This window comes from Henckelia pumila, chromosome 3 (genome assembly GCF_033568475.1).
Source record: "Henckelia pumila isolate YLH828 chromosome 3, ASM3356847v2, whole genome shotgun sequence".
NCBI lineage: Eukaryota > Viridiplantae > Streptophyta > Magnoliopsida > Lamiales > Gesneriaceae > Henckelia > Henckelia pumila.
The window spans coordinates 50,433,210-50,448,671 of record NC_133122.1 but is presented as its reverse complement, the minus strand read 5'-3'; positions in this window follow the sequence as shown (position 1 = coordinate 50,448,671).

The window sequence follows — 15,462 nt, the reverse complement described above, 5'->3', positions numbered from 1 at the left end:
GATGGATCGACAACATCACAATCAAATCAAAAACATAAACAAGTATGTGGTTTTTGCGGGCCAACTCAAAATAGTCGTTTTTGAGTTTTAAAGTCCCTACTTCGCGATGTCATCATTATACCTTCGTTTATCGAGGTTCTGAACTCTTCAAATCTGTGAGATATAAACAAAACACTTATATCAAACTTCAAATCAATCTATCATTTCAGAAACGAGTCAAAACCATCAAGAATTCATCAATCAATCGCATTTCAAACCTCAACTCTTTCTTCGTTAGTTCATGTCGGCGTCTTGTGTCGTTTAGCCTTCGAACTCAACTGAAACTGAATAATAAAAATACTATAACATTCAAAACATCTCAACAACAACTTCAACTCAAATATCGGCTATCAAAACAGTTCCAAAACTCGATCAAACGACATAGCGATTCAAAATCGGTAACCGATGTAATCCCGACTTCGAAACTTGTAACTCAAATTCATATATCAGCATATACCTTATAAAACTCAGTAACATAACATCATATCAGCAGCTAAACTCATCGATATACATGCTAAAAGTCATAACCAATCCATTCAATCATCCAACTTTGATCCGGTAGCGCATATACAATCGATAGAATGTTAAGAACATAACAAACACATAAAATTTGATCTCTTCTCAATAACTGATTCTGAAACCCATATAAAACATCATAAAACTTACACGAGATCGAAGCCCTCATCGTAAGGATTCCAGAACAATTTACGGAATCGAAATCGGATAACCGGAACAAAAGTTACGACAATTTGAATATCAAACTTTCAAAAGAAATGAAGAAGAACTCGGCTCTCTGCTTCAAAATTCTAATTTCGGAAAGAAGATACATGTTTCATGCTGAGTAAGCTAATAAAAATCTGATAAGTTATATACAAATTGCAATTTAGTCCCTCAACTCTTCAATAATTGCAATTTGGTCCTCAGCCCTTATTTTAATTCAATTTCAATCCTAAATAATTTAAGAATATTAGAATTTAAATCAAAACTCTAAATATTTCCAAATTAAATATACGCGGATTAAAATTAAATAAATTCGGATTAATATTAATTAATCCCGGGCCTTACAACAGACTCATCCGAAAAATTGTTGGTGAGGAGAATCGACCTCATGATCATTTATCAAACGTTCAACTATTTTACCAACTCGAACATCGACGACGAAGTACATGTAAACATGATATTTGCATAATAAATCAGTAATTTACATGTATGCTATTTTATTTATAGTCTAACTAAATGTTTTACTTAATTACTATATGTATAAAAAAAAATTATGACAAATAGTTACGTGGTAGAGATACTAACAAGTAATTTGATTTCTAGTTTTTAATCAGAAAGAGAATACTTGATTATCAACATATATTTTTTTCATGTTCGTTTTTATTTGACTTTGTGACGTGTGGGGCGAGTAATTTGCATTAAATTAGTTTTACTCGACTTGTGTTTGATTAACAATTTGATCGAGCTTGAGTCAAGTTCGAATAGTTCGACTCCTAGCTCAGTTGAGTTTGAGTTGTAAATTGTAATTGTTTTTATTCTGAGTAGTACTACTCAAATAATTAAATTTTATTTTTTAATGATGTACAGTATATTATGAAATGATTTTGCCAAAATATCGAGGAAAATCATGAATGTCTAAATATACAAAACTTTGAGGACTCGTGATGAAAATTTTTAAAATTGAAGGAGCAGAGTGCAAAATCTCCCCTTCACCTCCCTCGCATCAACTTCAAGCTGAAATTGTGTTGCACTGGCATGGTTGTCAATACAGAACTTCAAATATCAGAAATTTGTCGCGTGAATGCTTTAATAGGTGAAAGTCATACGTATTGCAATTTGAATATTATCATTCTTATCATTACGAAATCATAGGCCTAGAAACTAATAACCGAACAGGTAAACAGTAATCGAAGTAGAAAGAAAAAAATCATTGCTCGTGTGCTAGCATAAACACTTCCACTTTGTACGAAATACAATGGGAAACTTCAATTTATGTACTTTATTTCGTTAGTAAAATTCGAGTTTTATGGGGTTATAAGGGAAAAAAAGAAAATCTATAATGTAAATTTTGCACCGTAATTTTAAACCATTTTAATCAAAATGTCGTGGCCACTTTATTTTTATATTTTATCCGTAAAACCTTTATTGAACGGAGTTATATAATTAACTACCATAGAATTTAGAAATTATGACATTTCATAAAAAGTAAAGTCTCTTATTCATAAGATGGAGTAGATTGTCCCATTTTACAAAATACAAACATGAAACACTCTTTCTTTCAAAAATAACCATGAAGCACAAAAATATTTCAAATGCACAAATCATGACGATAGCTGTCACAAAAATATTATATCGAGTTGTTTCATTTTTAATTCCGATTAAGTTCAATATCAAAAAGAATTTAGAATGAGATTGTTGGGATCAGATTTAAACAATACTAAAAATTGCATTCCAAAACTAAAAAAATTACATCAGCTTCTTGTTCTTGATGATCACTACTAACAAAAACCTCTAACAATCCAAAAAACAAAAAAAGAAGTGATTTAAATATTTTTATGATGGAAGTTGAAGTGGTGTGACAGCACAGTTCAGATGTGGTTTACCACCAGCACAGTTCAGGAGGTAGTTTACTACCGACATAGAAGTGATTTTTCACCACCACGTACGTTGGTTCAAGAGACTGATCAGTCGGCACAGATTTAGTCACACTCACGGATATAACCATAGACTGTTTAGAAAATAATATGCTCAACTATGTTCAGTAAACTCGGTATGTTCAGTTATGATTATGTTCAGTCAGATAACCATGATATTTTTATCATGCATGCATGTTCATGTACGTATATGTATTAATATGATTATGTGTTTGCATGATTTTAAACCTTGTTATTATGAGATAAAACATGTTGGGTCTCTAGGCTCACTACGCTTATATGGTGCAGGTGAGTATGTTGATGACACGATAGCTCCGACTGGCGATGAGGGCCTATGAGTTCACACGCAGATGGCACCCGTGACCGATGCTATCATTGTTTCTATGTCATGAGATCTTATCAGTCCTTTTAAATAAGACTTCCGCATTCATTTTTTATGGTGGTTTCAAAATATTATTTTTATTATGTATGCTTGGCGAGTTGAATAATGGTTTGGAATTTTATTTGAAGTATTGTATGTTACAAGATTTTTATTTTATTTGATACTCAGTTATGTTTATTGTCAAGTTTCTTATTAAATGTATTTTTAAGTATTTATACATATATGTATGGGCATATATGTATTCTTAGTATTATTTATTTTTAAGTATTTTTAAATGTTAAAAAAAAATCTAGCATTTTATTAGACCGAGTTGTTTCATTTGTGTATGAAGTTTTCATTAAATAAAATCAGACATAAAATATTAAATAAATTTACATTTATTACTAAATTTAGTTATCTTATTTTGATTTTTAATTTTTAAATACATATTATTTTATTTTTATTCATTATTTTTCTCAAGGATTGAATAAGAAATCAAATAAAGTTCAAAATGAAAATAGTTTTAATTAGATTATTTTTTTAAAAAATCAATTATCTTGATTTAATTATATTATTAACTTGATTTTATTTGTTCGAAGTAAATTCACCTAATTTCATTTCATTGATAGTCAAATCAAGTAATATACATAACCATGTAATTATATCATACACACTTGAAGACTATATTACAAAATCAGAACAAAATTAAAAAAATTATAAAAATATAGTATCATGATCCTAACGGATATTTCACTGAATAAAAAATAAATAAAAAAACTAATAGAGTATAACTATATACTTTTTCATATAATATACTTTTATAATTAAAATATTCAGTGACATAATTTTTAAAGTTATTTTCAAATAACTTTTTTTAAAATAAAGTTTATATATTATAATAATATGATATTTTTTATGTTTTAAAATAATTTTATTAAAAAAGAATTAACTTTTAAGTATACATTATATATGGAAGTTGTATTTTATATTAATGCTAATATATCTATACTATATATGAAGCAAGAGCACCTTAGTGGTCTCTTGGTATGCTCACTCAAAAAAAAAATTATTTAATAAAAAAAACACCCACAAAATTATCTAATTGCAAAAAAAAAAAAAATTAAAATCAAATACTTGAAAAATATAAATTTATATTATACACACAAAACATAATATTTGCATATAACATTACACACGCAATGCGTGTGACGTGCGACTAGTATCTAATAAATAAGAAAGTATGTAAAATTTAAATAGATCAATTGGCTTTACAAAATTAGAAAGAACATGTAGGGATATAAATGTCAATTTATAAAATAAATAGGTAAAATGGAGTGTGATTAACATATTTTGGAGTGTAAATAATATTTTTCAAGTATTTGATTTTAGAAGTTGAGAAAACAGATTAAGTGAACTAAACCTCACTTGATCATTTGAAAGAAGAAGAAGAAAAGTTTCAGAGTGTATTCACCCCCCCTCTACCCTCTGAACCGATCCCAACAATAGTCAAATCAAGTAATATACATAACCATGTAATTATATCATACACACTTGAGGACTATATTACAAAATCACAACAAAATTAAAAAAATTATAAAAATATAGTATCATGATCCTAACGGATATTTCACTGAATAAAAAATAAATAAAAAAACTAATAGAGTATAACTATATACTTTTTCATATAATATCCTTTTTAAAAAATCATAAAATTAGTTTTATAATTAAAATATTCAGTGACATAATTTTTAAAGTTATTTTAAAATAACATTTTTTAAAATAAAGTTTATATATTATAATAATATGATATTTTTTATATTTTAAAATAATTTTATTAAAAAAGAATTAACTTTTAAGTATACATTATATATGGAAGTTGTATTTTATATTAATGCTAATATATCTATACTATATATGAAGCAAGAGCACCTTAGTGGTCTCTTGGTATGCTCATTAAAAAAAAAATTTATTTAATAAAAAAACACCCACAAAATTATCAAATTGCAAAAAAAAAAAAATTAAAATCAAACACTTGAAAAATATAAATTTATATTATACACACAGAACATAATATTTATATATAACATTAGACACACAATGCTTGTGCCGTGCGACTAGTATCTAATAAATAACAAAGTATGTAAAATTTAAATAGATCAATTGGCTTTACAAAATTAGAAAGAACATGTAGGGATATAAATGTCAATTTATAAAATAAATAGGTAAAATGGAGTGTGATTAACATATTTTGGAGTGTAAATAATATTTTTCTTTAAACAATACTAAAAATTGCATTAAGAAACTAAAAAAAAGATTACATGAGCTTCTTATTCTTGATCACTACTAACAAAAACCCTCTAACACTCCAAAAAACAAAAAATGAAAAGAAAGAAAAAACACAAGTCCTAATTGTATATTCTCTAAAAGATGATTAGCAACTCCACATGCTGCTATCGATCGAATCAATTGGCAACCTTAGTTGAAATTCAAGGCCAAGTGCAACTCATCATCTTCTTCTCTATATCCCCATAATTCAACCAATTGTCCCACCTCCACTTGATTTCTAGACAACATCTTGCTCCAATCTTTCCCATTCAACACAACCATGTTCAAGCTGCTCCACAATTTCAAGTGCAACCGGTAGTTTTCCCCAGTCGAATAGACGGCCGCAACGTCCAACCATATTCTCTTGTCCTCGTCTTGGACGCGTCTCCTCTCCTCATCTCTCAGAAATCCCATCAGCTCTCTGCTTTTGGTGACGAAAAGTCTGTTGAGGTTCGACGAAAGGTCGGATTTCGTTAGTTTTTTCTTGTACAAGAAGACCGGCCTGGCACCAAGTCGAGCCGCTATGTCCTGCAGAAGTCTTGAAAAGTTGTCCACCTGCATCCGTGGCTCTGCAGCCGGTTCTTCGTTATCCTCCGCACGCCCTCCGCGTCGTTGTTCGGGCCGTACCGGGACGAACTGATCGGCCGTGTTTGGATTGAAAAAATTCAGAGGCTCGGGATTGAATACCGTCGTGAACTCAACATCTGTGCAGACTTTAAGAAGCACTCCAAATAGTTTGATGACCTTGGTTTCTTTCACTTTCTCGAATATGATCGGCTTCATCTCGAGACGTTGTGCTGTTTGTTTCTTCTCGTCAGGAATAAGAGCATCCGGAGCTGCCGAAACAGATGATGATCCGGAATCAAACGCATGCAGATGTTCTATACAAGAAACATCATAAGAAAAGTTGGAATCCTCTCCCTCTCCGCGCGGCAGCGTACCGTTGCTCGCCGCGGTGAGTTCACCGATCTGATTACCAGACTCATTGTTAGATGAAATCGGGACTTTCTCCATTGCTACCACGATTGATTGCATGCTTCTTGTTTTGTGTTGCGTTATTCAGATGCTAACGAATAAGGAAATAAACTAGTGCATGGGATATTTATAGGGAGAGAGATAATTATAACTCTTTTAGGAAACGAAGTAATAATTATAATTCTTGTATGAAAAGGAAAAGGAATAGGAATGTGACCAAATACCAATAACCATTTTTTTAAAAAAATAAAATTAAAAAAAAATCTGAAAATCTTCCTTATTTACGTGTTTTTGGAGTTTCCTAATCGGGATATAACCTGATTTTGCGATAAAATAGGCTAAAGGTAGGAAAACAAATAAATTTCCTTTTGAAAACTACTTGGTTGATATATATGTTACCTTTATTTATTTATTTCATGTCATCTATATTAGTAACTTGGAAAATGGAAATAATGATCGGGGATGAACTTTGAAATATACTATCTAAATAAAATCCAAATACATCTTAATTCGTGTGCGTGTGTACAAAAGTTGGTTTACAATATATAATATATTATAAAACAATTCCAACTATATCAAATCAGAACCAAATTTTTTTATAGTTTAGACTAAAATATCTATATAAATATTAATCTTTAGTTTTTTTTATAGTACAAATATTAATCTTTTATTTAGTTATAATAGCATCAACGTCAATAATATTTAATTTCATGATCCGAACTTTTTTTAAAAAATTATCATATCTTTTCTGTTTTAAATTTTTTTAAATTATAAAATATTCTTTTATCTTAATTCAAAATTTAAAATTTTGAATTTCCATTTGTTCAAAATTTTCATTTTTTCTTTCACTAATTTTTTTTGCAAAAAGTTCAATCAAAACATTGAAACGTATAATGTTTGCTAGTATATTATAAAAATTCCAACTATATAAATGCAAATCAAAACCAAAATTTTGATAGTTCAGACTAAAATATCTACATAAATATTAATCTTTTAGTTATAATAGCATCAGCGTCAATAATATTTACTTTCATGATCCGAATTTTTTTAAAAAATAATAATATTTATCGACTGACAAATACAATTAAAATTATAGTAAAACTAAAAATATTTTTTTCACATTAATCTGATCATATTGAACCCGTTTAACCTTGAAATCGACCTAGCGGTTTCGTCACGTCGCACATTTTTAGAACTTATTAATTTTCTTCTGTATTTATCCTTCTAAACATGGTTTAAAAAACTAATTTTTATGTTAATTGCAGTATTTATTTTTTAAAAGCAAATGACCATTTTTTCTCACCTCATTTTCTATATATATATTTTTTCACGAATGTTAAAATATAATAAAATTAACTTTAGAAGCAGCAATATTAATTAATTTTTTGATTAATATTTCAAATAAAAAAGGACATTAAGTCGGAAATTGTTGTTCCGAGTCACAAGGAGTTGTGAGCCCACGGCTAGCTGTATCCCTGAACCATTGAGGGTCACACAAGTAATGGATTTTTAATCCCCGTTGAGATAATTAAATTTAAAGAGTTAAATTTAATGAATAAAGAAGTGGGACTTCTTATTTAAGAGTAGAGGGAGTAAGATTTCCTAAAATGACATAGTGATGGACATTTTTGGAAACCACTGAATTCGGATTCAGAAAATTTATCTTGACTTTAAAAGATGCAGAAATGGTTTCTGTGCACATTGGTGAAATTGATTTATCAATCTGAGTCACGATGAATTTTATATTAATTTCTGAACATGCGGGCTTTGCTTGTCAGGCTTGAACTTATGACTAATGGGCCCTAAGCTGTTAGCAGCCCACATTATAAATAAGTTATTGCAGTACAGAAATTACACAACAGAGACATAATTTTCGAAATTCACTAGGGTTTTTCTCCCTAGTGGCCGCCGCCCCCTCTCCCCTCTCTGCTCGAAAAATTCCAGCCTGTGAATTTTGAATTTGCAGTCTGGTTTAACGGATCAAATTCGTTAATTCTCTCCGTAGAAACTTCTGATAGATTTTCTAGTGCAATCTATCAGAGGGATTAAACTTCTGTTCGTGGACCTGATTGAAGAATTGTTCGTCCATCAGTTCCTGGGATATACAACAAGAGCAGAGTAATCTGTTGGTGTCCATAATCTCGTTTCGAGATTCAAGGTAAAAATTTAATTGTTATTTAATTTTTACACGTACAATTTAATCGTAAAGTTTTGATACCCATGATATGGAATCGTTTCATATAAAATTTTTAAACTTCCGCTGCACCGGGTATCAATTCTGATTGATCTGATCACCGTTTTACAACAGAATATACTGACGATCCCTGCAATTGATCAAATAAATCATCGATACGAGGTAAAGGATAGCGATTCTTTACCGTTGCTTTGTTCAATTGCTGGTAGTCAATACATAACCTCATCGATCCGTCCTTCTTTCTAACAAATAATACCGGAGCACCCCATGGGGATACACTCGGTCTGATATATCCCTTGGCCAACAAATCTTCAAGTTGGTCCTTCAATTCTTTCAGTTCAATCGGTGCCATTCGGTAAGGTGCTTTCGATATCGGTTGTGTACCTGAAATCAATTCAATACCGAAACCTACCTCTCTGTACGGTGGTAATCCTGGAATCTCATCAGGGAATACATCTGTAAACTCGCTCACCACCGGTATATCAGTCAATGTCAGACTAGTCTTCAGTATATCGACTGCATAAATAAGGAATCCTTCCGCCCCTTTCTATAACAAGTCAGTCATAGAAAGAACAGATATCAAAGGAATTCTGGCTCGTGATCCCTTACCATAGAATTTCCACTCATCAGTCATATCAGGTCTGAACTTCACAATCTTCTGAAAACAGTCCACTGTTGCCCTGTACTTGGTTAGCATATCGATACCGATTATGCAATTAAAATCAGATAAACCAAGAACGATACAGTCAAGCTCAACTTCATTACCTTCGTACTGTAGTACACAATTTTTAACAGACTTCACTGATACTATACCTTTTCCCAACGGTGAAGATATAGACACTACAGTAGCTAATGACTCAACAGGAAATGAATACAACGTAACAAATTGTTCAGATATGAAGGTATGCGACGCACCAGTATCGAATAAGACATAGGCAGGATAACCAGAAAGAAAACAGTTACCTGCAATCACATCGTTCGGTGCTGCTTGTGTTTGCTCTTCTGTCAATGCAAACACTCGTGCTTGTTGCCTCTGAGGTTGATTCACCGTCTGACCTCCTCCTCTACTCGGTGCTGCAGGCTGTGGTTGAAAAGAGTGAACAGAAGATGTAGATTGACCTACCGGTCTCGATGATCCCTCACCCTGTGCACCTTCAGATCCTCGTTGTGGACACACTCGTGCAAAGTGTCCCATCTTGTTGCATATGTGGCAGCTTCCAAATACACCTCGGCATTGTTCATTGGTATGGCGACCACCACACTTGGTGCAATACACATCAGACCTCTGTCCAGCTCTAGACTGTCGGGAGCTACCTGAAATCGAAGAGCTACTACCACCAGATCTCTTGAATTGTTTACTCTTGCCCTTGAAGAAGTTCTTCTTTCCACTACTGCTACCTCCAGCTTCAAATCGAGGTGGCGGTGGAATCTGTGGCTGCTCTTGGGACTGTCTCACTGGCTGTGGCACAAACTGTGCTCCTCGTTATTTCAGTATCCCTGCTTCTGTACCCTTTGCTCGATTCAGAGCATCAGCAAAGGTATTCGGTCTTCCCGAATTCATAAGTGTAAACACATCAGGATTCAAGCCATTGATAAATTGATCGGCTTGAGCTTCATCATTAACAGCGATATGTGGAGCAAACTTCAACAAGCTAGTGAATTTTGCAACATATTCTTCGATATTCAACTGCCCCTGTTGCAGACTTGCAAACTCTTCTCCTTTATCCTTGCGATAAGACACAGGAAAGAAACGCTGATAGAAAGCAGTTCGAAATACAAACCAGGTAATAACAGTACCTTGGTTCTCCAATGCTCTTTTCGTCTCTATCCACCAACTCTTGGCAAGACCATGCAGTTGATGAATTACCAGTCTCACACGACGATCATCTGTATAATCAATAGACTCGAATAACTGCTCAATATCTTTCAACCAGTTCTCACATTCCACAGCATTCTCAGTTCCTGGAAACTTCGGTGGTTTGAATGATTGGAATCGTTTCAGAAGTTTCTCCATCGGATTAGCATCACTGAACTCATCAGTAGAAGTACTACCCTGTCCATGTTCAGACACTGTCACTGGGACCTGTGCAGCATTCGTCTGTTCAGGCTGATTCGTAGCCAACGTCTGTCTAACTCTCGGTGCTGGTCGGGGAGGCATATCTGATAATCAAACAGATTAGTTTACAGTTCAATCTCAATTACAATAAGTCTGTTGCAGTCCACATTGCCTTCATAAAAGATCGAGTTTCGATTCATCCTCATAATACATGCTAGTACTTCAATCAAATAACCAGATAGCATGTAATTCAAACCATTGTATAGCATATTCTTCGCAAATTATCACAGCATCATGTGACAATTTAATATCTGTAATCAATAAATCGTATATCATACAATTATGAAAACAATAAATAAATCAGAATAGAAGACTCGATCTACCCCGCTCATCTAATCTCAGTCCAAGAAACTTATCGCTCTGATACCACCTGTTGTGGGGACCTCGGGTTGCTTTCATTAAACATCAATTAAGAAACCAAGAGCAAAGTAAAAAATTTTTTTTTTTTTAAAATTTCAGTGTCTCGCTCGATCCGTGAAAAACACCCGATCGAGCGAGCACAATTGCTCAGCTCTCGGATGAAAGTATAATTTGGCCTCGCTCGATCCGTCAACTTCTGCGGATCGAGCGAGCCAAAAACTAAAATTCTTTGTTTTGCAAATTACAGGGCTCGCTCGATCCGTCAACTTCTGCGGATCAAGCGGCCTCAAATTTTCAGATAATCTGCAGATCACATTTTGCTGTCAAAACTTGGTGTCATCGAATTCAATCACCAAACTCGATCCAAAACATGATATATAAGTTCCAAATCATGCATATAAACATAACCAAGGTCTCAAGCATCTATACATGCATTTTATTACATCGAACAAGTCGATAGAGAACGATAAACGACAACAATTATCTCAAGTGTCATACATGTAATCCAAACCAACATAACTAAGGTTTAGTGCTTCTAAAGTTCAAGACATCATCTACAACTCGAGTCCTCACGTGCTAGACTCTCTCCCAGCTGTCAATGACGTCGATGACTAGCTCCTGCCCTATCTGTTGTCATGCACACATACAAAACAAGACAACAGCCGGATAAACTCCGGTGAGAAACAATTCTCAGTATAACCAACATATAGAAAGCGTTAAATAAATCATCTCGACTCTATTTAAAACTCGACTCAACAAATAGATTAAATTAATGCTTTGAATAAGAATTGATTCATATAACTTCGTGCCATCAAGATTCGTAAACGATCTTGACATGGATATCCATCTAACGAGTTCGTAAACGACTCGCAAATAAGGTTAACCGCAACCTTGGCATAGAATCGATTCAATATAGCATCATATCAATTCGAATATAAAGATCCACTACCTGAGATGGATCGACAACATCACAATCAAATCAAAAACATAAACAAGTATGTGGTTTTTGCGGGCCAACTCAAAATAGTCGTTTTTGAGTTTTAAAGTCCCTACTTCGCGATGTCATCATTATACCTTCGTTTATCGAGGTTCTGAACTCTTCAAATCTGTGAGATATAAACAAAACACTTATATCAAACTTCAAATCAATCTATCATTTCAGAAACGAGTCAAAACCATCAAGAATTCATCAATCAATCGCATTTCAAACCTCAACTCTTTCTTCGTTAGTTCATGTCGGCGTCTTGTGTCGTTTAGCCTTCGAACTCAACTGAAACTGAATAATAAAAATACTATAACATTCAAAACATCTCAACAACAACTTCAACTCAAATATCGGCTATCAAAACAGTTCCAAAACTCGATCAAACGACATAGCGATTCAAAATCGGTAACCGATGTAATCCCGACTTCGAAACTTGTAACTCAAATTCATATATCAGCATATACCTTATAAAACTCAGTAACATAACATCATATCAGCAGCTAAACTCATCGATATACATGCTAAAAGTCATAACCAATCCATTCAATCATCCAACTTTGATCCGGTAGCGCATATACAATCGATAGAATGTTAAGAACATAACAAACACATAAAATTTGATCTCTTCTCAATAACTGATTCTGAAACCCATATAAAACATCATAAAACTTACACGAGATCGAAGCCCTCATCGTAAGGATTCCAGAACAATTTACGGAATCGAAATCGGATAACCGGAACAAAAGTTACGACAATTTGAATATCAAACTTTCAAAAGAAATGAAGAAGAACTCGGCTCTCTGCTTCAAAATTCTAATTTCGGAAAGAAGATACATGTTTCATGCTGAGTAAGCTAATAAAAATCTGATAAGTTATATACAAATTGCAATTTAGTCCCTCAACTCTTCAATAATTGCAATTTGGTCCTCAGCCCTTATTTTAATTCAATTTCAATCCTAAATAATTTAAGAATATTAGAATTTAAATCAAAACTCTAAATATTTCCAAATTAAATATACGCGGATTAAAATTAAATAAATTCGGATTAATATTAATTAATCCCGGGCCTTACAACAGACTCATCCGAAAAATTGTTGGTGAGGAGAATCGACCTCATGATCATTTATCAAACGTTCAACTATTTTACCAACTCGAACATCGACGACGAAGTACATGTAAACATGATATTTGCATAATAAATCAGTAATTTACATGTATGCTATTTTATTTATAGTCTAACTAAATGTTTTACTTAATTACTATATGTATAAAAAAAAATTATGACAAATAGTTACGTGGTAGAGATACTAACAAGTAATTTGATTTCTAGTTTTTAATCAGAAAGAGAATACTTGATTATCAACATATTTTTTTTCATGTTCGTTTTTATTTGACTTTGTGACGTGTGGGGCGAGTAATTTGCATTAAATTAGTTTTACTCGACTTGTGTTTGATTAACAATTTGATCGAGCTTGAGTCAAGTTCGAATAGTTCGACTCCTAGCTCAGTTGAGTTTGAGTTGTAAATTGTAATTGTTTTTATTCTGAGTAGTACTACTCAAATAATTAAATTTTATTTTTTAATGATGTACAGTATATTATGAAATGATTTTGCCAAAATATCGAGGAAAATCATGAATGTCTAAATATACAAAACTTTGAGGACTCGTGATGAAAATTTTTAAAATTGAAGGAGCAGAGTGCAAAATCTCCCCTTCACCTCCCTCGCATCAACTTCAAGCTGAAATTGTGTTGCACTGGCATGGTTGTCAATACAGAACTTCAAATATCAGAAATTTGTCGCGTGAATGCTTTAATAGGTGAAAGTCATACGTATTGCAATTTGAATATTATCATTCTTATCATTACGAAATCATAGGCCTAGAAACTAATAACCGAACAGGTAAACAGTAATCGAAGTAGAAAGAAAAAAATCATTGCTCGTGTGCTAGCATAAACACTTCCACTTTGTACGAAATACAATGGGAAACTTCAATTTATGTACTTTATTTCGTTAGTAAAATTCGAGTTTTATGGGGTTATAAGGGAAAAAAAGAAAATCTATAATGTAAATTTTGCACCGTAATTTTAAACCATTTTAATCAAAATGTCGTGGCCACTTTATTTTTATATTTTATCCGTAAAACCTTTATTGAACGGAGTTATATAATTAACTACCATAGAATTTAGAAATTATGACATTTCATAAAAAGTAAAGTCTCTTATTCATAAGATGGAGTAGATTGTCCCATTTTACAAAATACAAACATGAAACACTCTTTCTTTCAAAAATAACCATGAAGCACAAAAATATTTCAAATGCACAAATCATGACGATAGCTGTCACAAAAATATTATATCGAGTTGTTTCATTTTTAATTCCGATTAAGTTCAATATCAAAAAGAATTTAGAATGAGATTGTTGGGATCAGATTTAAACAATACTAAAAATTGCATTCCAAAACTAAAAAAATTACATCAGCTTCTTGTTCTTGATGATCACTACTAACAAAAACCTCTAACAATCCAAAAAACAAAAAAAGAAGTGATTTAAATATTTTTATGATGGAAGTTGAAGTGGTGTGACAGCACAGTTCAGATGTGGTTTACCACCAGCACAGTTCAGGAGGTAGTTTACTACCGACATAGAAGTGATTTTTCACCACCACGTACGTTGGTTCAAGAGACTGATCAGTCGGCACAGATTTAGTCACACTCACGGATATAACCATAGACTGTTTAGAAAATAATATGCTCAACTATGTTCAGTAAACTCGGTATGTTCAGTTATGATTATGTTCAGTCAGATAACCATGATATTTTTATCATGCATGCATGTTCATGTACGTATATGTATTAATATGATTATGTGTTTGCATGATTTTAAACCTTGTTATTATGAGATAAAACATGTTGGGTCTCTAGGCTCACTACGCTTATATGGTGCAGGTGAGTATGTTGATGACACGATAGCTCCGACTGGCGATGAGGGCCTATGAGTTCACACGCAGATGGCACCCGTGACCGATGCTATCATTGTTTCTATGTCATGAGATCTTATCAGTCCTTTTAAATAAGACTTCCGCATTCATTTTTTATGGTGGTTTCAAAATATTATTTTTATTATGTATGCTTGGCGAGTTGAATAATGGTTTGGAATTTTATTTGAAGTATTGTATGTTACAAGATTTTTATTTTATTTGATACTCAGTTATGTTTATTGTCAAGTTTCTTATTAAATGTATTTTTAAGTATTTATACATATATGAATGGGCATATATGTATTCTTAGTATTATTTATTTTTAAGTATTTTTAAATGTTAAAAAAAAATCTAGCATTTTATTAGACCGAGTTGTTTCATTTGTGTATGAAGTTTTCATTAAATAAAATCAGACATAAAATATTAAATAAATTTACATTTATTACTAAATTTAGTTATCTTATTTTGATTTT